Below are 26,692 nucleotides of genomic sequence, written 5' to 3' on the forward strand. Positions count from 1 at the left end.
CCTGGCTGGGGAAGATCCTTCCATGTACCGATTTCAGAAAGTATGTTTTTTTCATCAGTAAACAAACTATGAGTCACTGACAGTCACATGGGAGAAAATGAGATTACAAAGAATGTATAAGTAAATAAATTAGCTCCCTTTAGTCATGGCAACAACTCAGTGTTTCCACCCAACAGAACATATGTTTTATTCCAATTCATCTTTCTTTATTTATTTTTATAACATTTTTGCCCTTGTACTTCGGAAAAACAAAGTCTAATGGCGTTTATTCAGAAATAATATTCAAAATGCAGTTCTAGGGTTAGATTGCATTTGAAGACATGGTCTTTATTTTTTGGCATGTATGTGCAGGGGTGAAGCATGGGGGAAGTGCAGTTAATCGAGTTGTAACCCCCGCTTTCCTCCCTGCTGGTGCTGCTGGTGTCGCGTGTAGTCTTTGCCACTCGATTGGAGAAATGACCTCTTATCATTGCCCAGCAATTGTGGGTGCATTGAGCACCATATGTGTTTTACAGTTACCATCCAGAAGAATAACTTTTGAGGTCTGCTCACTTGTGTCCCCAAGCATGGATGCCAGAATATCGCAGCATGAAGAACCCTGTCTCTCCGGGGATAGCTCTATTTAAAAATATGCTTCTGTTCCAATCCCATTCCATTACATCTGCATTTTAGCATCGTCAAAGTATTCTGTTTTCCACAGATCCTACAAAGATAGAAATCTTGCAGGACAGCTGGGTTTCTTTCCTTGTTTTAGGTTCTGTTCTTTCAAAGGTGATATTCTGATGCAGGCATAATAGGAAATATTCCAACAATTACATAGACTCTTTTAAAATTGTGTATTTTTTACAACTCCTATAACCCCCAGTCCATGCCAGAAGACTGCTCTCTGAAGCAGAGAAAGTTGGAAATTGTTGGAATCACATCCTGATTTCAATCTCTTTTAATACAGTTCTCATCTATAGACTGCCACAACTGAGTATTACATTTTTCACTAAGATGGGAAAAGACTTCAGAGACCATTCTAAAGAACTGAATTATTCAAATATTCCTTCTATTCATACATTTTTTTCCAAAGCTATTTGCCCATTGGTTTTGTCGCTCTTTATGTGAAGTGGAAGGAATTTAGGTGGATGGCACAAATACTTTTTCTGGTATATTCTCCAATGTCTGTAATAAAGGAAATGCCTTATTATAAAAGCTTTTTTTTTCCCCCCTAATGCAACTGCTTTCATATGTGAGTGATGTTGCAGTATATATCTGTCCTAATTGTAGAATTCACCTGATGCTATTCCAAGCTGTGAAAGTGATGGTATTTTCTTGGTAAGGAAAAGTGCAGAAATATGCATGCAGCCAGCACCGGTAATATAAATCTCCCCCACTGTAAATGAATTCGGTTTGAATTTTGAAGTCACTGGACCAAAAATGTATTTTCACTTTTTGTTCCACTGTATTTCCCATAATTTCAATGACAATATTTTATAGAACATATTGTTTTGAATCACCGAGAAGGAGATGATATGTTGAGGGGAGGAGAAGGAGTAAAGCAGTGTGGAGCTTTAGCCCCTGTATGTATCATCAACTACTGCAGTGTTTGCAAATGCAACACATAATGGGCCTGCAGCTCTCTCTTCTGTGCCATTTATACTAGAACTCTTTTTACTCCTGGTCTTGCAAAGATCTTTAGGCTGCAGTAAATTAAATCTCCCTGTCAAACTCTCTAGGCTCTCAAAATGGGAATACAGCATTAGTAAAAATTTAAAATAGGAGACATAACAGATTATTCATGCAGGAAACTTAAAAGGCTGTGGGATTTGTTCCAGTATGGTAGATAACTTTTTCATTATTGGTGGTAGTAATAATAATCTCAGTTCTGTGATTCAGTTTATGGTGGTCTTAATTTATTATCAAGGATTTTATTTTTAACAATAAAAGTGAGGTGGATAGCAAAATTCTGTTAAAGGTAATTAACTCCAGAGATGCAGAACTGAAGGCCACTCTGCAGAGTGCGAGATGAGTGAAAGGAAAAATCCATATGGATGATAGGTTTTATGCTCTTTTTCTTCTGACTATATTTACTTTAAGATATCTTTTCTTTTATTGACTCTTAATGAAACAATTTAAATAGTACAAAAATATATATAAGTCCAGTTATTGATAAGAAGGACATTTCTAATGAAATCTGAACAAGAACAGGTCAGGTGGGTTAAGCACTTCCTCTACACAAAGTACAGTAAGACAGACTGTGTAAACAAGTAATAATTCATTGTCTTGTCTTTGAATGAAAGGAGCTAATTTAGTTATAAATTCTATGTACTTTGGTTTTGAGTAGAGAACTGATTCTATGATGATCTGTGATGCCTTCCTGCCAGATTGCTGCTGTTTGAGCCCTCGGAAGATATTGGTCTGAATAAATCACAGCTCAGACTTTGCTATTTGTGGTTTGCTTTTATTGGGATGGGTTTTTTTTCTTTTAAGGATGGAAAGTAGATTTTTATAAAAGAGTCTCATGGAGAAAAAATAAATTAATTCTTTTCAAGGCAATCTATTTGATTTGAGCTGTTCATTTAATAAAGAGGAAAGTGAGATTGAAAACAAAATCTCCAAAGGCTGGCTCTGGAGAACAAGGAGGTAAGACTTTACCCATCTCTACTTGTCAAGAAATGGTACTATTAGTCCCTAAGCTGCTGTATAATACATTTGTGGGGTTAGTGGTTAAGGGACAGATTTTCTGATTCTTACATATGTAAGGAAAGAAACTGAGGGCTGTGTTTTTGTTTTCTTTTGTTTTTTTAATACTTTTGAGCTGTCAAAATCGCTTGAAGCAAAAGGATTTTAACTCTCACTTTACGAATGCAAAAATACCTATTTTCTTGCGGAGACAGTGGATGGGAGCAGTGAAATCCAGAAAGCTCTGTTGAATTTCCTCTGTGATAATGAATTGCTTTTTGATCGAAGGCAAGGCTCCTAATTGCTGTATGCTCTAATTTTTTGTCTTAAATGTAGCTGTATATAAAATATAGCTGCCTCGTGGGATATTGTAGCAGTGAATGGAACTGTGTATATTAAAATTTCCACATTAGTGCAAATATAGTTGATATTTAGGTTGATATTTTGGTGTTCTAAGAATCAGAAACACTTTCCTCATTATTTTCTTTTCTGCTTATATGTAGCTTGTCCAGGCAGAGTTGATTAAGCAGTGACAATGAAAGAGACAGAGGTGGTTATGGAAAAGCCACCAACAAGAACATTCATATTTAGTTCTTTCCTTTCTATATTTACATTCATTTGCAGTCAGGTTTTTTTGTTTTTTTTAAGACTCCATTATTTTCAGAATGTTTGGTAGGGTTTTGTCGTTCCTAGCTTTAGTCTAGCTCAAGATGCTATCTAAGATGTAAACGTACCATTTTTTTTTTCCTGAGAGTCTTGGGCAATCACAACATAGGCAAAGGTTACCATTAAAGTTACACAGAAAATGTAAAACCTTGTGTGCCTCGGAGTATTTGTTTAAGTAAGGAAAGTTTACGCAGCTTAAGGAAGAATTATTCTGTGAGGAAATTCAATTTCTGTAGCTTTTTTATCTCGTTTCCTCAGTTGCCCTATCATCCCCTGAGTTCTACCCTTTCTTTAGAAGCCCAGAGCAAACAGGGAAAAATGCATTGAATTTAATGATTGGCCTGGGAAATTCTTCGAAAAAGGAATGTTTGTGCATTATAACTGGTTGTGTGCTGCATTTATTTTATTTTGTTTTGCTGCCTGTAAGGACACAAGTACTTAAAAGAGAAGGAGTGCTTACTGTCCTTCTCAAAATATTGTGGTTTGGCTGGAGTGTTTTAGACTAAACTGAGGAGTTATATTGGCACTACAGATGATGGTTTGTTTTGCTCTTTTTACCTGCGTGTTTTCAGAGTGCTTCTGTAACGTGAGCATCAGGTGCCGCGTGGGAGCGAGCACCGCGGCGTGCTTGTGTGCAGAAGCCCTCACGGGCCAGGCCCTTGCAGGCACAGCAGTGTCTTCGGCGACCACTCTGAGAAAACGGCTGCGCAGGGACGTTTTGAGATCAGAGCAAGACCAGGGACCTCTGTGCAGGGGGCTCGGTGTGCTACGGAAAGGCAGGTTTCGTGGGGCTTTATCGCCATGTCCCTCTCGAGCTCTGTTCAATTTAGCAGGGTTGACTTCACTGTGACTGCGCATTAATTGTGGCTGTTCAGACCGGGGCAGAGGACGAAGCCCTGGCAAGGCGCCCTGGGGCTGCCCGTGCAGCCACCTCAAAGTCACCCGTGGTGGCGAGGACGTGCGCGAGCCCCTCGCAGCGCGTGGCAGGCACGGAGGCAGAGCAGGTGCCCCAGGGTGCCGTGCTGTCTCAGATGCGATGTGTCCTGAAGAAGGGGACAACTAAGTTTCACCAGCATCCAGCCACAGAAAATTATTTTCAAAGCTCTGCGAGGAGTCATGGGCCTGCTATATTTCAGGAGGGATGAGAGAAGGTCTTTGCCACCGTGGCAGAGGATCAGACTGCAGGGTCTGAATCTGTCTCTCCGGCCAAAGCCTTTATCAATGCGATGATGAGAGAGAGTCACGGGCACGTCGTGGGAGCAGCCACCAGACGCAGCTTCTGCAAAATGGCTGTAGCTGTAAGAAGCATCTCACCCACCAGGGTACAGGCAGCAGACCTCGACCTGTCCGGCCTCGTGCACGAGTCCTTCCTGCTTCCCCTGGAGCTTGACCTCCTCCTCAAGGATGTGCAGCTCCCTCAGCACCCCTGTGTCTCCGTGGCCTGGGTGCCAGCAGTGCCTGCTCACCTGCAGCTGGTCAGGCCCTGGAGCAGGGTGCAGGCAGCTGGAAGCAGGCCAGGTACCAGGGCTCCGTGCCTGAAGAAACCCGTTTGCAGTCCAGCTGCAAACTAGTCTGGCAGCCTTGTGCTTGCTCTTTCTCATGCACTGGGAAAGAATACACTTCAGAGAGCTGCAGAGCACCCTTGAGCTTGCTCCAGTCACGTGTGCAGAGGATTTGGATTACAACTCTCCAGCTGCACAGGCAGCCCAAGCGGTCTGGCCTTATGCACATGCAGGGGATTTTGCCTGTTGATCTAGTTTTCCTTCCAAGAGGACTTTCCTAGGCGGGGACAGTTGTTCAGAAATGAAAAATTAACTCACATTACACTACTAATTATATTATTACTGTTCATATGCTGCTATGGTATACATGACTTTTTACAGGAAGACATGATGAAAAGACAATTGCTTTGAGTAGGATTGTAATTTAAAGTTACCCAGGCAACATAAACCACATGCACGTGCTCATACCCTCAGTTTCATAGTTCTGCAGTGGAGCAGCATCAGTTCAGTCCAGCCGATGTGCTTTGGCTTTTACTGTGGACATAAATTTTCAAGTGTACCTGCTTATTCTAATCAATGGATCAACATTTTATACCTGGTTCATCAGCGTAATAGCTGAACTAGTGAGAATTCAAACCTGAAGCAAACTTTTCCTATGCACGAATAAGAGATACAAACTTTTAAGACATATATATTTAAGGTAGATATGCCTTCTCTCTTCACCTGCCAGAGCTGTACAAGATGTATCTGTAGTTTATCGTTCTGTTTTACAGCTGATTTATTTTATTTCCTCAAACTCAATGAAAATGAACACAATAATCAGTAATCATATTTGATTAGTCATTTATATTCTAAATAGCAGCACTGCATCATTTGTAATAGGAGGCAAAAGACCTAAAAACACAGCAAAGTAAATTGCTTCTTGTATGCATACTATTTCTTCTCAGTTTGTCCTATTGTGAACAGCCCCGGAGAACATTTTCATTTATTGGACATGCTGATTATATTGTTCATTTAGAAAGCAGTAAACAAATGCAAGTTTTATTAAAATTGTTATATCAAAGCACTTGGACTAGAATACATCCACTTCTCTGAGAAGTGAATGCTGGAAAAAACACTTAAGAGTGAGAGCAGATGCATAAACTTTGCAGGAGAAGTTCAACCTTCAAGTTGAGAGCGGATGCAATGCTCTCGCATTCGGGAGCTGCCCAAACAGGCAGCAGCCCGCAGGTCAGGACAAGCCGAGGACTTCTGATCTCTGAGGTCAGTGGAATTATAGAGAGTGAAGCAAGCCGGGCAGAGGGGGTAGGCTTACTGCGTGCTTCCTCTCATCACCAGAATTATGGTCACCCACGCTCCACTGATTTATTTGTAGGAGAGGAGTTAGGGAAATTCAGCTGTTAATCCCATACCCAGCCTCCTTCTTCCTGTAATCTTCCAATAGTTTCCCAATATGGAATCTACCTCCCTCTCTGCAGCTGCTTTTTCTTTTTTCTTTTTAATAACAAAATGCTGTTCCCTAAGGCTGAAACTCTGCAACTTCTGTTTCTTCATCAAACCCACTTCCACTGAAAGCACATAAAGGATTTGCTCCCAATACATAAGAATATGTAAAATAAGCCACTCGTACCAGATTGTTTCTTGTCTAAACACAACTACCAATGTAATCTGAAGAAATTAGACAGCTGCTCAGACAGTAAACCAAATGTTCAAGAAATCTAGGGAAACATAGAAGGTTAACTCTTCAGTCATTCGTAAATCACAAATGTATACCTTACTTTGCAGAAATCTTTCTTATGTTCCTAAGGATGTGCTCTCACAGGTACTCAGTGCTGACAGTACAGGCGCAGGGACTGCATGTGACATTGCTTCAGCTTCCTGATGGTATGACTGGAACTCAATGAGTTGCTTAGGGCTTGGCCCAACAAAAGGTTTAACTGACAAACACAAGACTTATGTATTACTAAGCCGCCTGCATTCAACGCTGCAAATCCATACCTTCCTGTCTGACTTCAGGATTCTCTCGACACCTTGAGCTCTGCCCCTGCACGTGCCCTGAACCATCGCTGATGCTCTTGTCATGTATGGGCCTGACCATAACCTGAAAATAGAGCACTTGCTTGCTGTGAGGACCCGATACAGTGGCCTTCCTTAAAGTCGGCTCACAAACAGAGGGTCAATCCCTGCAGAGGATGAAGTGGTGGTTATACAGCAGCTTTGACTACAAACATTCTCCAAATTTGCTGTTGAAGGTAAAGGCAAGATTTACAGGGCCACAGAAAGGGCACATGTTGTCATTGCTTAATGTATCAGGCACTCACCTGGAATGGAGGGAATCCCAAGGTCTGTTTTTACATTACACAGCCGCTGGTAAAATGTGTCTGAAAACAGAGAATGGGTCAGGGGGTTCCCATCTCCTAATAGGCAAGGGCCATTTGGGCTTTCTTCGCCCTGGCCCGCGGGGCAGAGTTGGGAGCTCCCAGATCCTGGTGCCAGGCTCTGGCAGCTCTGGGCAGAGAGATGGCAGAGTGGGATGCTACTCTGACCCCTTTGCTCCAAGGATCTGGTTTCACAAGTCCTGGAGAATCAAATTCACAGCTGCTGCTGACCCCAAAGCTGGAGGTCCTGCTCTTCCCACCCATCTTCCCACGCTCTTCCCACGGCACAGTCCCACTCTGCATCCTATGGCGACACTGGCACTCACGTGTGGGGCTCACACTTGAGCCACTTCACTTCAGCAACCTGGAGAAAGGCAAAACAAACAACAGCAAACCCTAGAGAGTTTTATGCCAAAAAGGGAAGGGTTCGCTGAGCACCATAACTGGTGTAAACGGGACACAGGATGGGGAAAGGAGGAGAGAGGAGGAGCCCTTGCCCCCTTCTCCCAAGCTGACGTCTTTGGTGGCTGCATCGACAGCCTCCGTACGTATTCCCTAGGGAGCATCCATGCCTAACGCAGGGCTTGGGTTCTGCCCTGGGTGCCCAGCTTGCAGGTAAAAAACACCCCTACCAGTGAAGGTATTAGTGAAGATCTGAAGATTGAAGAATAAATAGGGCACTATTGGTGTAACTTTATTAAAAAAAGGATTCATAAGTGTTTTCCTGAATGCAGGCATTTGTCGAAATAGTCACATACAGCCAAGATTGTGACTGTAGGGGGAATATGTTCATTCTCTCCTAGTTTTGAATAAACTTCTTCTCCTAGAATATAAACATTTACGATTTACTCTAGGAGTTAGCCTTAGGGAAACCACAAGTGTCTGGAGTAAGGTTTACATTTGTTTCAGGTAATCAATTGTTGTCAGTCAGCAAATAATTATTCTGAATTAAAAAGGACTCAGGTTGTATGGGTCAAACACACACACTTTTCCTGCACTGCTCCAGGAAAGGAACTGGGACTCAGGTATAGCCCTGAATGGGACAGGTTGCTCCCTTCTTTCTGTGAGCTCCATTAATGGAAGGGGAGCAGAGAGGAAGCAGGAGCTTTATAGCTTACAGAGGCCCTTCTGCCCATCATCACCTTCAGAAGGTAAGGTGAGGGCACATGAGCAGATCATAATTTGACTCAGAGATACATAAATTTAAAAGCAGTGCAGCATTTATCTAATTGAGAACAAATCCTTGGCAGATATAATCCCCAAACCATTCTGCTAATGCTTTTTATGCTACCTATGTTTTTATGTTACCTTCAGTTCCAAGATAGTGCCTTGCCCACAAGTCTACTTTTCCAATGTTTAACCAGCACCAATAAAAGATGTAAGCAGGAAGTGCCTTTGAAGTTACAGCTGAAAGGTCAGATGTGTTTGCTATAGGTCTAATGTTAAATTACAGCAAAAAAGACATAAGGGCCTGTTGGAGATATAAACCCTTTTCTCTATTTGTTGCTACATTAAAAGAGAAAAGAAAGGTCTGTCAGGAGTTAATTCTTCTACCATTTTCCTTTCTTTTTGAGCTGGCACTAACCATGATAGCATTTCCATTATATGCTGTCTCTGGTGTATTGCTATCAAAGCACACAGAATTTTTCCACTGAGTGGAAAATTGGCAAGGCTTTCTTGTTTATGACTGCAAAGGTAACAATTCTGATAAAGTAATGGTCTGTAATTATGCTACTTTTAGCTAAATTGTGGGAAAAATAACTTACCATTCAGTTAGCCTGGCCAGGATACCTGAATGTATTATCCTTAAAATCAGCACTGATTTCTTTTTTCAGAAGCAACACTGATCAGAGAGGGCTGTGCTCACTTTTTGACTTCCTAGATTCAGCAGATCAGAAAAGTTAAATGGTTCTCCCTGGAAGTTTGGTTTAAGATTTTTCACTGCAATCTGCCCTCTCAGTAGGCTCAGCTTTGGCAGAAGAGTGTTAGATCAACTTTATTGCACAGATCGGAGGCAGAAAGTGAAACTCTGGGCTAGAAGGTAAGCAGGCAGTTGTAATGACCTCAGAAGATTCCCACTGCTGCCCATTCTGGCTCCACTTGGTGTTTCTTCTTTGCACCAACAGTCTTTAAAAGATCAAGTCAGTTTTAGGGCTAAAATATAAACAGGCAGATGCTGCACTGCTATAGCAATTGTGCTATCTCTGTGGCAAAGATTCACAGGTAAAGTAGTGTAGTGCAAGTCCAGTTAAGAAAAAAAAAAAAAAAAACCGAATGCAGTTGAAAGTAGATCTAGGCTATTTAGAAGCACTTGGGGGAAAAAAAAAAAACAGGATTACTATTTTCTCAGTGCTTTCTCTCTGTGGATCTCAAAGTGCTTTACAAACATTCATTAAGCGTCACAATCCCTCTGCGAGATGTTGTGACACCACTATTTTTCCAAGGGTAGATAGTGCCATTTGTGGGTGCCCATACTGAGATATTTGGAAGTTTCAGAGATACCAAACACCCAGAACTGTCAAACACTGGCAATCATAAACTCATGACCTCAAATAGGCATTATTAAAAATGGGGTGGCAGACAGTTATTTTTATTTGCCTCCTAGTAAAGAATTGCTTAGAAATAAACATTGTCAAGTATTTCTCTGTGGCTTGGAGAGCAAGAAACTTTTTGTTTGCTTGCTTTTTTTTTTTTTGTCTAAAGAAGGCTGAGCCTACAGTAACCTAACTAAAGATGTGATTTGGGCAGTTTGAGCTGCAAGGAAAAAAATACACGCCATATTGTATGACTCACAGTGAAACTGCAAGAGCAGATGAAATCAGTGAGAGCCACGAGCTTTTCTGTTAACAGTTTCAAAGTTAGAGACACTCAAAGTACAAGGCGCCACAGTATTAGACACCCATTACAACAGGGTGCTATTAAAACACACCATGCTGTGATGCTTGCTCAGACTGTGCTGGGCAAATGACAGTGTGGGGGCCAGTGTGCAGCCTGGTTCATGAAGTCTTTAGATTTACATGTAGCTCTGAAGGCACAATTCCCTCTCACTGCGATACTTCCCAGGAATTCCCCTTTTGTGGTTATTTCAGTGGAGAGGGCCCAGCGCCTGGAAGATTTGGGGCAGGAATGGGGAGAATGCAACCACTCCCCGCTATCGTTTTCTCACCCACCCTCCCAGAGTGTGGAGTGTCCTCCCACCCCAATGCTTCCGCAGGAGCTCTCAAGGCAGCAGCTGGCAAGGGAAGCTGAGCCATCGATGAGCATGCTGAGGGGGTTTTGAGGGCCACTGCAGAGGCGAAGGACCTCAAGCCCTGGCTCCTAGCAGATTTTCCTGTGGTCTAGATAGAAAGGCAATTAGATTAATTATGGTAAATGAATCTGCTGCGCGGTGGGGTGCAGGGAGATGAAATCATCTTTTTCCCAACCTGCAGAAGAACTGTCAGGATTTACCATTATCAATATAATGTAAATGAGCTGCAATTAATAGCAGCTTACACAATTTGCCCTGTCCACTAGGGACCTCACCAAACAAACTTAAAATCCGAGGAGAGCAGGAGGATGCTCTCACACTGGTGCGTTCTGTAGAAAACCCTACAGCAGATGAACAGGAAAACAGCATGCAAAAGTTTGAGAAACAACTCATCTCACATACATTTACATGTTAATGTGCAGGTTTTTTAAAACCTGGAATAGAACTGATTATTAGTGTAAGGTCAGATAGCTCCTTAATGCAGCAGACCATTACATTTGCTTTTCAGTGTGTTGTATATCACAGCCGAGAAGTGTGTGGCTGCCTGTTCTGTGTCCCTGCTGTCTGATTGCACAATGCTCAATCCATAGCTACAACGAGCAATCTCTGCTCCAGAGAAGTTTGGCATGGAAATAGCCATGATATTTCAAATCAGGAGTTTGCAGAACTATGTGGAACATTTGTCCAGAATGGTCTATTTCTTGCCAGAATTTGTTCTGAGCAGCCCTATCCGTTTCTCCTCTTCATTTGCAAGATGGCACCGATTCAGATGTCTGTCCAGATTCTTGTTTCATGTGCCGATGTAAGTTCACAGGCTACAGAGAAATACATCTTTATTTACATTAATATGAAAAAGGATTAGGCTAATGAGTGTAAAACCTAGAAATTCAACAGATCCATCCAAAATTTTTTGAAGAAGAAAATAGCACCGTGTATACGTCAGCCGAACGCTGGAATTTTCAGCTAAATCAGAACTGACTTAGCGGCTGCAAGTCATAAAATTAAAATATACCACCTGTATATAATGCCTTTCATCTGAGCATCTCAGTACTTTACATCTACAAATTAGCACTCCAACATCCTAGTGAACTATTACTATAATCATATAAAAGGTTGGGATGCTAAACCGCCAAAGCTTACCTGACTACGCTGACACTGTATAGCAGTTTAGTGACAGTGACAGCTAGAAAACAAAGCCCAGGAACACTGATTTCTCCATTATTTCTTTAGTTCCTAGACAATAGCTGCATGTAATAGAGATCATCTAAAAGAATGGTAGTGGAGTAGATTTGAGGTTAGATATGCTCAACCATATTGCCTGGTTGCTCTTTGTGTAGCTGTTTAGAAATGGATTGGTGTAAAGCTAAAAAAACCCAAACGAATGCAGGAAAGCTGTACCCATACTTTGCAACGGATTTTTTTCCAGCTCTTTTGTGGCAACTAAAAAGTAAGTTTTTTCCTTAAAGTAATTAGCTGTACAGAACATCAGTTCTATTTAGAACACTATCATTTTTAAAATAAATCTTACTTTATCTTGATTTCAGTTAACAACATATATTTATCATTTTGTACTTTGTAAAACTAAAACACTCTCCACATCTAATTTAACAATTCAATATTTCCAGATTCTCTTATGTAATATTTATATTTGACCAGTGATTTGTATATTGCTGTCCTGGATTCAGTTTTTCTAACATACATAATAGTTTAGTAATTTCAATTGTAACTGATGGAGTCAGAGGACAATTTCTCTTTCAGTAATGTTAGTTCTTTAAACTATTTTTCTTTCAGTTAATTCTAATTTTAATTAGTTACAGCAGCAATTGATTGTACTGATGTACTGTTCAATTAATTCCACAGTGGTGAATGAGGTTATTTGCTGAGTGACAGCAAAATACCAGAGCACACAGCATTTTACTATAATTACATACCAGTTCTACTGGAAACAGTGGTTCATCATCTTCTATATCAAAAATTTGACTTTAAAGTAACATCTAGTAACATTTGCATTGAATGTTTACTTGTGTAACAAAACTTGCCTAAAAACACCCTCAAAGAAAGGTATAAAAGACATTATATTTTTAATATACTGTCTTCCTCCAATATTCTTCATACATTTCTCATTACAAAATAAGGAAAATGTCCTTTGTTGAGTGTAGAGATTATAAGGTCTGTAACATTAAGAAGGAATTTTAAAAAATGACCAGACAAAATGTCTTCAAGTTAATTTTTCCATCACAAGTACATGCAGATAATCTTGGTTAGCTATTGTACATCCCAAGGCTTTAGCTCCTGTTATTATAGATCAGATGTAGGGAACAATCATACTTTCTGCGATCGTACTACAACTACAGTCTTTTTTTCTTTTAATTCCAGATTGAAATATAAAATATAGACTACATTTCCATACTTTCTGATTCAGACAAAGTAGGTATGGCTATGACCCTTGTAGATTGTAGATGATGTATGATCTGTGTGGATAGATCTGTAGAGGCTAGATGAAAACCTTGATTTCTGAGAGATAACAGTCTGCATTACATAGTCAAACTTGAAATGTTGCAAGAAGCTGAACTTCATGATGGCATATAATAGCAGATAACCACTTACCGTATCTGAACTAATTCAGAATTCCCAATCTCAAACTTTCAAAAATTCAATCACGACACCAGTAATCATGAAACTAATGTAAATTTCTGATTTAAAAACGTGTTGATTTTTCTTTTAATTTGCTTACAGGTTTCTAAGTTCATAGGGATCAGGCTTCCAGACTTTCTATAGCACCCATGATGGATGAAAATGTTTTCTGAAGGTTGAACTTCTTGCATCACCATATGATTCTTGCAATTGGTGTTTTAAGAGATACCAAGTAGGTTGTATAATAATCATAATATTGCAGTAATTGGCAACACATTTTTCAAAGGTAGGGGCTATAATTAGTCATCAGTCTTTGTAAAAGCAATAGAAAGGCTGATAAGCAGAATTTATTTCCTCCTCTGCAGTGAAATAGAGTATTGTTAAGCTGTGAAACTCTGACACCAGCAAGAGCTCTTAGGGGTGAAATCAGCTCTTACTTACAATGTTGATAATTAAGGCTCTTGGTGCATAGTTCAGAGCTGAGCAGGGAGTTAAATCTAAGTCAGAGCTGTATTACAAGGCAGCTGAGTTGCCTTTACTCACAACCTGCTTTTCCAATCTCTTGGCCCAAATCGTTGCTGCTGCCCCTCTGCACCATTTGCCTGAGGCCCTTGGGTGACGGGATCAACCTAAATACGGATCTGCAGCTCCTCCCTTTCCCACCTCCCCTCAGTCTCCCTGTCTCCTGGCTGGAAGAGGCTGGAAGAGGCGTCCTTCCCCTGCACAGCTGCAGCAAAAGTTGCAGCTGGTGGGTCCCTGCCCAAACACTGGCAGAGAGGTTTGACAAAGGCCCACCAGGATGACCTTCACTCACCATCAGTACGGATAAACAAATACATACATGGAGAAGAAAAAAAACCACTCCTTGCAAACAAAGAAACCACTGTGCGGTTCCCTGCGCATACGTGATCTGCAATTTAGCTGGGGGTCTACTGCTTCTGCAGCCATGTTGCCTACCGGATCGCTGCATAATTGATAACCCGCCCTGTTTCTCTTATGTTGCCTCTCCCCATGTATTTTTCCCATGAGAGGAGAATATTTGCTTGCAGTCCTGAGCAAAGTCCAGCGTGGGCAATTATATTTCACCAGCATAAATTACCCTGGCAGTGGGACTCGCTATTCTGCGCTGCTCGCTCTGAGCTGTGGGGTTGTGCTGCCATGGGCACTGGTCTGGATCTGGCGTTTAAATGCGAAATTGAGATTATGCTGCAGAGTCAAGCCATTCAGCAGCAATATTTTGAATTTCGAAACTATACAAAAGATCAGTTTTAACCTTTGAATAGAGTTCAAAAGATATCCCTCAACACATTTTCACTTTCAAATAAGCAGGAGAATCAAGGGCCCTGACATTTCCAAAGCCCAAAACATGGGTTTGTTTTCCTTACAGAAATACACTGAATCTTAGCAACTGTCTAAAAAAGATTACGATAGAATTTATCATAATAAAATGTGATCTGCTGATAGACTTAGCTTGCAGTTTTACAGCACCTTTGGGTAGCTTTGGTCCATTGAATAGGAGAATTTGGATGCATTTGGAGCTCTAAGGACACGTTCTTCCCCTCGATGTTCTTTGTAAATGTCATTGAAGATGCAGCAGTCATGCAGCAAGTGAGAAAAGCAGCTGTGTTACTGTCAGGCTGAATTAGAATCATTGTGCAAATATACTTAAGTGACTCAGCAGTAACTAATTGAGTATTTGGGATGTATTCGCCCCTGGTAGCGGTCATGTAATTCCCCTTTGTGGACACGGGAATCGAGCATATGCTTTATGCAGAACCTATATGACGTGTGGGAATGTATACCCTTTCAGAACCAGATTTTGGGGGGAGAAAAAACACATTAGCATTGCTTTCAACATTTTAAAGTTAATTTAATCACAAGTTGGGAAATTTTCTGAAAGTGGTTATTAAGATGAACATTTTTTTCAGATTAGAAAGAATTAAAAGCCACCTTGTTTTTTCCAGAGTACCTAGTGCTTCTTTATCTCTCCCTCTTCTTAGTGGCATAGAATTACAACACCACATATATGAATTGAGTTTATTATATCAACTTCTTTTAAAAGAAGTTTCAAGAAGCAGGAATAACAGTTTTTAAAATAAGTTCATTTAGATTTACGTACATTTTCTCTCCAGTGAACTAACAGGGAGAGACAAAATACCTTTGCTGTCAATCTCTGAACTGGACAGTGCTGTTTTCCAGAATGCAGAAGGATGTTCTAGACCCTCCTTCTCACACTGGCCTAAGGAAGCCTGTATTAACTCATATGCTAGATAAAAGTGCAGATGAGAGGAAAAAAAAAAAAGAAAGAAATATCTGGATACAGGATAAGGTATTTGTGCAGAATGGGGAAGGAGCCCCATCTCAGAGGTGGCAATCATGCCCCAGCCACTGTGAGGTGTAAATATACCAGCATTTCTCAGATCTGTAAGGCTGCAACCTGTGGCAGAGACGGCGGCTGCCTCGCCTTCCACGAGCAACCTACCATTCCTCTGGGCACACAGTGAAGCACAGGTAGCATTACATACGAAACAGAAAACGGGTTGTCATAAAAAAAGAAAGGTAAAGATAAATAGAAAATAAAAGCCAAAAGAAAATACAATTTTTCAACTTCTTGTACAAGTTATGAGTAGCAAGATGAACTGACTGCCTTTATGCAATCGTGGAGTAAGTCCGTCATGCAACCTTTAGATTTGTTGTTTGATTGTAACCCTATTCTAGGCAGGAGTACGCAGTCGACTGCTTCTTTAACAAAGAAGAAGAAAGATCTTTCTATTGCCTAATCATTTTCTCTTTTATTTTTACTATCCAGTTATAGCCTTAGGCTGGGAGAAATATTCATGCTGTTCTCTCCTGTGTATATATTTTCTAAGGACTGCACCAGTCTTATGCATATGCAAAAGTATATGCTTTGCATATTTACTTTCTTTATACAAAATACCGTGCCCACTACATCATGTACTGCTTTCACTTCTGTGCGCATTCCCCCAAATTTGTCATCTTCTCATATTTAGAATTTAATTCTAATTCAGATCTTTTAAATAACAGTTATTCCAGAGATAACAGCTAATTATGATATTTCAAAAAGTGTACATTAATATTTCAGTAGGCTCAACATTTTGAAATACTAATCAAAGCAGCATGCTAGTCTTTTTTGCTGGTGAAACATAAGGATACTTTCAGTAGACTGGCAGTTAAAACGCCTTTCAAAATACCATTCCGAACTCTTTTTACGGTATTTCTTGTTTGTCATAAGCCATAGTTTGGAAAAACATCTTTAATGGATCATTCCTTAATATAATTAAATATCTTTAACAACAGTAAGCTTCAGGATCCTTAAATTAGTCCTTTGCATGAAGACAATGTGTTCATTTAAATCCCTCCTTAAAACATTCTTCTTCCATAAATCCTATTAACATTAATCTGCCAAAGCTAGGTGTGCTTTTTAATTTTTTTTCAGATACTTAGAAAGTTTTGAGATCAACTGATCGTTTGGTGTCTTACGTTTCTGAACCCTTTCAGAGATCTAATTTAGATTGTAAACTCTTTGTAGTCATGTCATCTTCCTCTGTGTATCCTCACTACAACGTCACAGCAGAAAAAAAAAATGAAGCAGAAGATTTCTGTACGATGAAGTTAGCAGGGAGTGGCAAGAACGGCCAAAACTGAAACTGGAAACTAACTGTATATTATAAATGTAAACTAGAGCAGGGATAATTCATCTTTCTATTATTCCTCCACAGTATATTTTGTTCCGGCAACCACAGAGACTTACTTCTGAAAATCCTCGAGCAACCGCTCCCATTTAAATTCAGAGTTCGCACTTGCAGGCTCCAGCCTTATGGGAGGCTGGAGTGAGGCCTCACCCTGCAGCAAGGCAGCTGTCATCTCCACGAAGGGGGAGCACAGCAGAATCTTAAATGCCATTCCTGGAACCCCAAATATTTTCTAAGCTAAAAAACGTGTTGTCCAATTATTGTTCAGAGAGGGAGACAGGAAAACACTTGAAAGGAAAGGGGCTTTCTGTTCTTCCCTGAGGGGGATGCAAAGTCTTCCTTGGGGGAAACAAGGGACCACATTTTTCTTTCAGTTTTATCTAAAAGGCATATGAAAGGCAATTAGGTCTTCTGAAACCATCAATTAAATGTTGTAGGAGTAAGTAAAAATTAACAAGGGGAAAAGGGAATTATTCAAAGACTTATCAACTATTCAAACAGGAACACAAAAACCCTCAGAAGAAGTATTTTTTTTTTTTAAATGGGAGTGTTTAAAAGTTAAACATCTGTGCACTAAGTTCTGCCCACAATTTTTTCCTTGGTCAGGGAAAATAAGACAGTGGTCTCCCAGTACTGCTGAATTTACTTTGGATTTAGAAAAGGTGGCATTGCCTCCAAAGTCTGGAAAAATGACCTACACCGCCCCCCCCGCAAACCAGTACTGGTAAAGCGCAAGTCTCGTGTCTTCAGACAGGCACGTGTTGAAACTGGTTAATTGTCTGCAAGTTTTAGACTGTTTCAAAGTGACTTCCTTTTGTAAGCACTGATTTTATTTTCTAAACTCTCCAATTTACTCCACAAGGACAATTTTTTTCCCTTCCCCTAGAGCTCCATGACATCGAAACCTGCCAGAGGCTCGCCCGTGGAGCAGAGGAAGCCTCCTTCCTGGAGGCACGGCAGGAACCGTGCCCTGCACCGTAACTTGCTGCGCCTGGCAGCCACACAAACAGGGTGGATCCTTTCCACGACAGATTTCATTCTCGAAGGCTGTTTTTTTTTTTTTTTTTTTTTTTTTTTTTTTTGGTCTTCTTTAACCATTTGTGGGAAATCCCGTTTTTGGCCACTCGTGGAAAATTCTTCCAGCGCTGCCCGCGCCCCCGGCACAGAACGCGGGTGCGCTTCAAGAGGAAACAGGTCACCGCAGGAGTTTGCAAGGAGCAGGAGCCGGACAAGCCACGCACCCGGGGGACGGCGCTTTTGGAAGGAAACGCGACCCCGGCCGGTTTCCGCGTGTAAGGATGCCCTTTCCTTAGAGGGGAAAACACCTGGGCAGCTGCGGAGCAACTGCAGTAAATACCGACCCCGCTGAGAAACCGGGCGGGAAGGCTGCAAGTTTACAGTGGGGCAGAAGGGAGCAAAAAAAATATAATAACAATAATAATAAAAATAATAATAATACGGCACCGGGAGAGGGGCCGGGAAGCGCAGGGTACCACCTCGCTCCGCGCCGGTCCGCGCCATTCCCGCGCCGGCCCGCGGTGACGTCACGGGCCACGGCCAATGGGCGGCGGGGGCGCCGCGCTGCCAGGGCGGAAAGTTGCCCTCGAGGCAGGAGCGGCCCCGCAGGGGCGGCGCTGCTGGGACGCCGGTTCGAGGCCCCGGCCCGGCTCGGCTCGGCCCGGCTCGGCGTCGCCAGCCGGCCGGCCGGCCCAGCCCGGGGAGCACTGACCTCTGCCACCACCGCCCCGTTTCCTATAAGCCTCCCGCCCGTACTTTCCCCAGGCGCTTCCGCTGCCAAGCGGGAAGCCGAGGGGGATTTTCACTGGGGATGCCGGGCTTCCTGGCGTTTCGGGCATGTGGGGGTGGCGCTTCCTTTCCCCCCCCGCCCGGCGCAGGGCCCCGCCCGCAGAGGCGGCGGGGAGGGGCGGGCTGCGCGGGAGAGCCGCGGACCGGGGGAGGCGGCGGCACTCCTGGGGTGCGAGGGAGAGTTCAGGGAGCTCCTCCCGCGCGATCCCGGCAGCGGCAGCGGCAGGAAGGGCAGGGCGGGGGCGGGGGCTGTGCCGGGGGGGGCGGGCGGTTGGCGGGGGAGGGGCCGCCGCCGCCGCCGCCGCCGCCGCCGGGCGCAGCAGGCTGAGGGGAGGCAGGAGCGGAGCCGCCGCCGCCGAGGGCCGGGGCCTTGGACGCGTCCGGCGCGGAGCGGCGCGGCGGAGGAAGAGGAAGGGGGGGAGCCGGCCCCTCTCGGAGGACGCAGCCCGCATCCGCCCGGGGAAGGGAAGAGGGAAGGGAAGGAAAGGGGCGAGCGAGCGGCCACCGCCGCCGCCGCGGAGACAAAGAAGCGGAGCCCGGCTGGGCTGGGAGCCTCCCCGCCGCTGCCATTACTAACCGGCCCGCTGCCCGCCCGCCCGCCGAGGTAAGCGCGGCCGCGGGCGGGGCGGGGCGGGACGGGGCCCGCCGCAAACTTGTGGTGGCCGCCGCGGGCCGTTGGGGCGGCCGGAGCGGGGCGCGCGGCGGGAGGCGGGGGGGGGAGCGGCCGTTGGCGAGGCGGGGCGGGGGGGAGGGGTCTCGCGACCTCCCTTCCCACGGGGGGGGCATTTACCTGCTGCGGGGGGCGGGGTGGGGGGAGGGTGGTTTCGGTGCCACGTCCAGTCGCGGGAGGGGGCGGGGGGGGGATGGAGGAGCGGCAGCGGCTCTTCCTCATCCTCGCCGAGTTGTGCGTGCGTGCTTGTGTGTGTGTGTGTGTGTGTGTGTGTGACAGCCGCCGCTTTGTGTCACCCGCCGTCCTGGGTGAGCGCTGGGGCAGGGCGGGCCCGGGCGCCCCCCTCTGCGGCGGGGGGAGATGGTCGGGGCCGCCCCTGCGGGGCTCCGCGCCGGCCCGGCCCTGCCTGGGGCGGCTGCTGCCCGGGGCCAAAGATTAAGGAGATAAATTAAAAAAATATCCGCCTAGAGGTTGGCACGGAATAACCTCCGCCGACAAATAAAGTTGGCTTCGCCCGTGGGCTCGCGTCGCGCATGGGTCAATCCAGGGGAAATGCCTTAATTTTATTTTATTTTATTTTATTTTATTCTCACGACGTGCGTTGCCCCAGGAGGAGGGCGGGCGGGCGGGCAGCACCGACAGCGCCGTCAATAAAGCCGCGTTTTAAAAAAGTTTTCTGGAGAATTATCCGTGGCATTCGGGGCACGGACAAAAGTGCTCTGTGTTCAGAGCTGCTGCTGCGGCTCGGACGGGGGAGTGGGTCGTTTGGTCGTTTCCATGAGTTAAATAAGAGAAACCGGGCGCCTGACACTGTCGGAGCAAAATGCGGGGAAACAAACGAGCTTTACCTCCTGCAGGGTGGGAATATTCTGGTAACCACTACATTGTTGTTGCTTTTTTTTTTTTTTTCTTCTTCCTCTTTTCCGTTTGTTACTTCTGGCTTTAATAGACCTAAACCCAGGGTTTTTTGTTTTTGAGAAATAGAATGAGCATTGGTATAATATACCACCAATCGACACTGATGCTAATGTAGGTAAATGACAAAAAGCTAAAGCAGCACAACGTAGGTAAATTACACTGTTCAAAAAGCACCTCCCCTCTGAGGGTTTTGGGAGGAAAATTAAGTTTATAAATCTCTTTACCCTGGTTTTAATTATAAGTGTGACCACACAAATCAATACTCTTCACTGGCAGGTTGGGCACAGTGGGCCACCTCAGATAAAGTTGTTAGATGAGGATTTGGGTCTGTAATTCAGGTTTGACTTGTGACTGGTTAATCATATGTGCCTGTGTACTGTAGTTTGTTTGCTAGCTAAGATCTCCCACTATTTTTTTTATAGCCCATATGGCCTTCTGCATATATTAGAGCTATATGGTGAACCAGAAGTAGTTTAACTCCAAATTGCCTTGGGTTTTTTTTTGTTTTTTTTTGTTAGTTTAAAACTTGAATGCTAATTAAAGCTCAGCATAGATTTAAAACCTTGTTCCTCTAACTGAATTCCCTTTTTCTTACTTTGAAGCAATACTTGTTTCTGAGGAACGTACTCTTGTAACTGGTTAGTGTGGGAGAATTGGACTTCTCTTTAATGAAACATGGTAATGCCCTTATAAAAACAAATCTGCATGGTCTGACCACGCATGGTTTATATCATCGAGAGTTTGGCCTGGTGACTTAATATGGAGGAATTTGAAAGGGCTTACTGGGTAGGAGCTTATTAAGAACTTCTTCTTAAAAGTGCTAGTTCTGCCACTGCTTTTTAGGAATCCTAAGCAGTCAGCACCGCATAGATAATGGTATTGTATTTTTGTTCTAAGGATTATAACTTATAAATGACTTTGCTTTTTAGAAATACTATTTTTGAAACTCTGAAAATTGAAATCTTCTGTCTGACCCAAGTAATAACAGCTTAAACTTTATTACCCCAAGGAGAAATCATTTTGTCTTCATAACTTTGTCATCTTAAAACTTTGACGGAGGATGTCACTTTTGGGAACTGTGAATAAATGTAGAGATGGAAGGCACTTGTACCAGTCAAAACTGTAATTAGAAAATATTTTAATATAGGCCATGAAATGCGTATAGACTGTAATTGTTCTCTCATTACAGTGTTAGCTGTTATATTAGCCTTTTACTTCTATTAGATGGTGTTTCCAATTGTTGTTGTGATACAGTGATATGCAAAATCTCCTTTTCTATATTTCTTCAAAAACAACAGTGGAACTAGCCACTGACTGTCTGCATGCTCTGTCCCCTGTATTGCGTTCTCACTACTGAATATCTGATTAATTTGAAACTCCAGCCCTTGGCTTGTTACTGCAATGAAAAGGGAACTTACTGTCTGTCTTCTCTCCTTGCGCTATTTTCTTCTATAGTTTCCTGGCTAGCTGTGTGAGTGTGTAAGGAAAGGTATTTGATATCTTATGTGTCACCTCACATCTGCTGTCTGCTACAGAAGAGAGGGACAAGGTCAGCGGAGTCTCCTTCTTTTCCATCCTTTGGTTTTTGTATCCTCTGTTGCTGTTGGTATGCTATTCCTTTGCAGTGCTCATGGCTTTCCTCAGTAGCAACTGTAAAAGTAGCAAGTCAAAAAGCAGTGTTCAGATAGCTTTGTTTGCTGGTTATGATCTTGAGCTGCAGCAAAACTGGCTGGAGTATCCTTGTTTCTCATACTACTTGGGCAGAAGACCTGCTTTCAAGCTCATGAAGACAGTGCTGTGTCACTTTGCTTGCTTTGGATTCAAAATCAAAACCAAGAAATCTTTGAATCTAAGCTTATGTTCTAGAAAATATTTTCCGTTTGCATTGAGGGACAGATTGTTTCAAAGTCATGGCCGTTTCCTTTTTTTTTTTTTTTTCCCCCTTTGTGCTGTGAGAAAGTGGGGTTGCTGCTGGGGAATTAGTCAGGATGTTTGAAGGAATTTTCAGGTAACTGTCTATGAAACCAAGATGCTGCCATGTTTCAGCCAGCTCAGTCTGAGTTGTGATGGAAGGTGCTGGACACACTTCACTGGACATGTTGCTCAGCTGAAGTAGGTCATCTTTCATGTTCAGGAGGCGGTCCGGCTGTGTGGAGAGCGAGTTGAGGTGCTCTGCGGGAAAGCTGCTTTTTGCTTCAACTGAAATAATAAACTTGAAGGCAATACACATTATCCTTGTATTTACTAGGTATACAGAAATGTTGTGAAACGTTATCTTCCACCTCTCTTTGAAAGTCAAGAAGTCTTTATTAGTTCCTGGATTGGAAGACCTTCATAGAAAACTGGGATAGCATTTGTAATGTGGGAAGTAGCATTGTTTTTTCTTCCTAAGGGCTTTAAATGAGGCCTATGCTATTAATTCAGCTACTTCACTGTTGTCCAGTCTTCTGAAAGAGATACTATATGAGATCCTGGTGACTTCTGCCTTTTGAAAAACGAGGTGTTTTGCTTGTTTTTGTTTGCAAATTTGTAAATGTTGGCTCAGGTATCCTACGATAATTTCTATTTAAGGTAATTCCATTCCATTTAAGTTTTTCTTGCAGATTCAATTAGATCCATTAGTTTCCTCATCGTAACTTAGTCTGCTGTGTTCTGCCCAGTTAAACTGTTGCTCTGTTCAGTGGTGGGTGAAGTAATTCTTTCAAGTGTGTTTTTTTTTTCTTGGAGTATTTTTTCCCCATCATAAGGATTCTTAATTGTTTCATAAATGCTAATGAAATGAGTAAATTTGAAGTGAGTTGAAATGTATATTTTTATATTCTATTAAACATATATGACACAACATGTTTCTTACTGCTAACAAAGTGAGATCATATTTTAGAACCAGCATAAATTACTTGGTGTGCAGTGAGGTGGCTTGGCAGAGTTTATTTTTAAGGTTTAATAGAGTATTGTAAATGTTATAAATTCAGGTGCAGAGGAATAAATCTTGACTAGAGAATAGCAATCATTACATTTTAAATTATTACAAACATGCACAGTAAACCAGTGTTAGCAAAGTTTTAGAAATGCTTGTATTCAGAAAAATGTCTGTTAAAGGGGAAGATCAGACAGGCTAGTATATCCAGTATGTTTGAAATGGTAGAAACAAACTTTGTGGCTTTAAGGCTTTCCCTTTTTAAGACCTCTGGAGATTGGTGGTGCTTTTGGTCCTGATCTCATTAACAAGTATTAATATGGTGACATGTAACTAATACTGATGATTCTGCGGAGCAGACAGTGAGGTGAACAAACTGATAGATGCCTGTATGCTCAAAAATGCTGCTTCTGTATGTTACAGTCATGGCAGAATACAGGTGCAAAATACAATGCAGTACAGATGCATTTTTAATCTAAGCTGCAGAAATGAGCCAATTTTAACTCCTCCAAGTAATTATCTGCAGAGTACACAAAACTGCATACGTAGTTATTGAGATAGGTATTAAGATACTCTGCAGACAGTAGAGCTGAAATTTTTTATTATAGAAAACCTGATGTGTTTAATATGTTTATGAATCAGGTAGCAGCAGCCTTCTTTTTTAAATCAGATGAAGTATAAACGTCTTTATGATAGTGTTGGAAAGAGAGTACAGTTAGATGATCACACATTACCATAGTGTTTCAGCAAGCTGTGCTGTTTTGATAGTTGGGACATTTTCTTCTGTTGCTTCTTCTGAGGCTTGCACTTTAGATAATTGCTGAAGTGCGAAGAGTGTGTTTGCTCTGCCAGGCCAGGCAGTGTCCTGGATTGTTTAGCTGAAGTAGAGCAGTAACAAAAAAGGCATGAGCAGGCCTTCAGGTTGTTATTTCTTTGGTCAAAAGGCAGATTTTAGCTTTTCTTCTGACCTGTTTAATGTTTTTGACTTCTGGAAATGTTCAGAATTGTGAGTGCCTTTAACGAAGGCAAAAATATAGGGATATGAAGACAAATCTTAAAGTTCTGTGAGAGTGTAGAGGTTGAGGACTCTCTTCATGAAGCAGGTGTACTAACTTTCATCCTGTTTCAGTGTGAGTAGGTGCTTTTATCCTGGGTTCTGTTAGCAGTTTACTATTAAAAGAAATGCTATACCTAGTATTTAAAAAAAAATTAAGCTGTTGTAAAAAAGAATTCTGTTCTCTTCCAACTTAACTATATTGTCCTTGTTTATTTTTTAAAAAAAATGGTCATAAAATGTAGTTTTAGACCCTGTCCTTCAGAATTAAAATAGGTTGTTGCAGAGTGGAAAGGTTTTAGAAATTAATGGTGTTGCTTGTTAGTGATACAAAATATAAATTAATTGTGCTGGTATAAATGAGATTTTCTAATTTGTCCTTCTTGTCAAATTTCAGTTGGCTAAAGTAATCCTTTTTGTATACTAATTCAGTTTTAGTTAACTATATAGTAAAAGGAAGCAGTTTTAACAGTTTGATTAGTCCATTCACAACAGTTTAGGACAGAAGAGGAACACTAAGTCTAGTTGAAACTTATTTTACATATGGAGAATTAAATTGATATATTACTGTGAGTTTCTTTAGGGCATTCCAGTCTAGTAAAACATTTCAAGGAACAGCAATAAATTAAGACTCCCATTTGGCAAGCCCTGGCACTGATAACAGTGAAGAGGAATCCCAAGTATTGATCAAAATGACTTCTTAGTTTTTGTTGCAATAAGAACACCCTCAGTGTAGTGTGGCAGGGTTATAAGGTCTTTCTTTCTGTTCTTTGAAAAGCAATGTATTCCCCTTGTTTTCTCTCGTATCCGTTGTGCGTCTTATTTGGCTACCAGGGCCAGCTTAGACTATTGCTCTTCCACAGGGATTTACTTCTTTTTTGACATCCTACTGATGTTTTGGATGGTGACCAGGAAAGTATTTTTGAACTTTTTGATACAAAAGGAGACGCGTGGTTGTATGATATGTTCTCGGGCTGAATTTGCATAGCTGTCCCAACAGCAAATCACATGTTCACTTCCCTGAACGGATGGTGTACCTCCAACATACAAAGAGTGTCATCAATTTTGACAGATCTTGAGTGATGTCGTGCCAAGGATGCTGCATTCTGTACTGACTGCTACAAATTAATCTTGCCACTTGACTTAACAAAATTTATTGTAGGTTTTTCTTGGCTTTGATTTCAGGTAGAAAAAAAGGCACTCGTTGTAAAAACCGGATTTAGTATTTGTTGAAAAATTAATTCGTAGTTTTAGATTGAAAGTTTGTTTTCCAGTATAACAGGAGAGACAAATGTACTTACACTTCATCCAGTCACTTTAGAGACCTGTATGTTTCAGGTGCTTTCAATGTTTTTAGCAACAAGTTCGACAAAATGAGGAGAAAAGTGTTGAGTATATATTAGGCCAGAAGCAGGCATTTATTTATGAATTTTTCATTTTGTGTCACTGCTGTCAGTAAGAGTACGACTGTCCCTCTGTTATTTCTGCTGTGGAAAGCGCGGAAGGGAGCTGACACATGGAGTTGGGCTGGGAACAGGGACAGAGGCACAGATGGTTTGTTTGTTTGTTTTATTTTTAGCTTTGGCTGTAGTTTATTAGTAAAGTTGCAGTTTCAGTTGGACAGCTGTTTTTGGTTTAAGCAAACCCCAGAAGTCTTGTAAAGTCAGATAAAAACCTGTAAATACTAACTCTGCGTATTTTGTATGGGAATGTTATGTTGAGTTATAGTCCTTCAGTATGTAGCACTCTGTGGTAACTCTCTTGACTCGGAAGACATGCAAACAGTATTTGTAAATGAGGATTTTTCTTTTTTTCTTTTTTTTTTTTTTTTTTTTTTTTTTGAGTTGTGTATTATTTTTTATCAGCAGTACTTTCTGGCTATTCCTTTAGCGTAACTGAATTAAAAATTAACACCATTTAGCTGCTGAAAAAAGGTATCATTTCTGGTATCTTTAAAGAGTCCTTCCTAGAAGAACTTCTTGTAGTCCTGTGGACATAGTATCTTTGGTAATATAAGTTATTACATACCATTTTCCCCAGTGAGTGGTGAAATTTTGTAAAAGTCCATGCTATTTTTGTGGCTTGATACTTTTAATTAAAAATGTTTGTCACAGTTGTAAAAGAAATTCACTACAGTATACTGTAGCCAAAATTTATTTTCCTTTAATTATTATGTTGACTATTAAAGAAAAAAAAAAGTAGATGGGATTTATAGGTATAAGGATTTATATTTTTATACCAAAGAAGTTAAAGCCATTTAGAGTATAAACATATTGAGCTTCATCTTTTCTGTCTTTCTAAAAAAGATTAAAATAAAAATTGATGATCAGTATCCCTTCTTTACATTTTCAGGTTTGTAGTCTGTTTTTCTGCTAGTGCTGCAGGGGTAATATAGAAATAATTATAACATGGACTCTTCATAAATTCACACTGTTTTGAATTCCATTTAATTCAAATAGAGAAAGAAATTAATGCTAATATCCCAAATAATTAATGCTATAATAAAGGATCTGCCTT

At 41.8% G+C, this 26,692-nt stretch overlaps 1 protein-coding gene across 1 annotated transcript in view; it reads left to right on the plus strand.

Annotated features, from left to right (window-relative positions):
* The first annotated feature begins 18,868 nt into the window (after nucleotides 1-18,868).
* Nucleotides 18,869-26,692, plus strand: part of NCK2 (NCK adaptor protein 2) — an 89,416-nt gene continuing 81,592 nt past the window's right edge. The window contains exon 1 of the mRNA XM_064503024.1: nucleotides 18,869-19,220. The gene's annotated coding sequence lies outside the window, so the exon portion shown is untranslated. The remainder of the gene's footprint in view (nucleotides 19,221-26,692) is intronic.

The sequence above is a fragment of the Dromaius novaehollandiae genome, chromosome 1, assembly GCF_036370855.1.
Source record: "Dromaius novaehollandiae isolate bDroNov1 chromosome 1, bDroNov1.hap1, whole genome shotgun sequence".
NCBI classification, from domain to species: Eukaryota; Metazoa; Chordata; class Aves; order Casuariiformes; family Dromaiidae; genus Dromaius; species Dromaius novaehollandiae.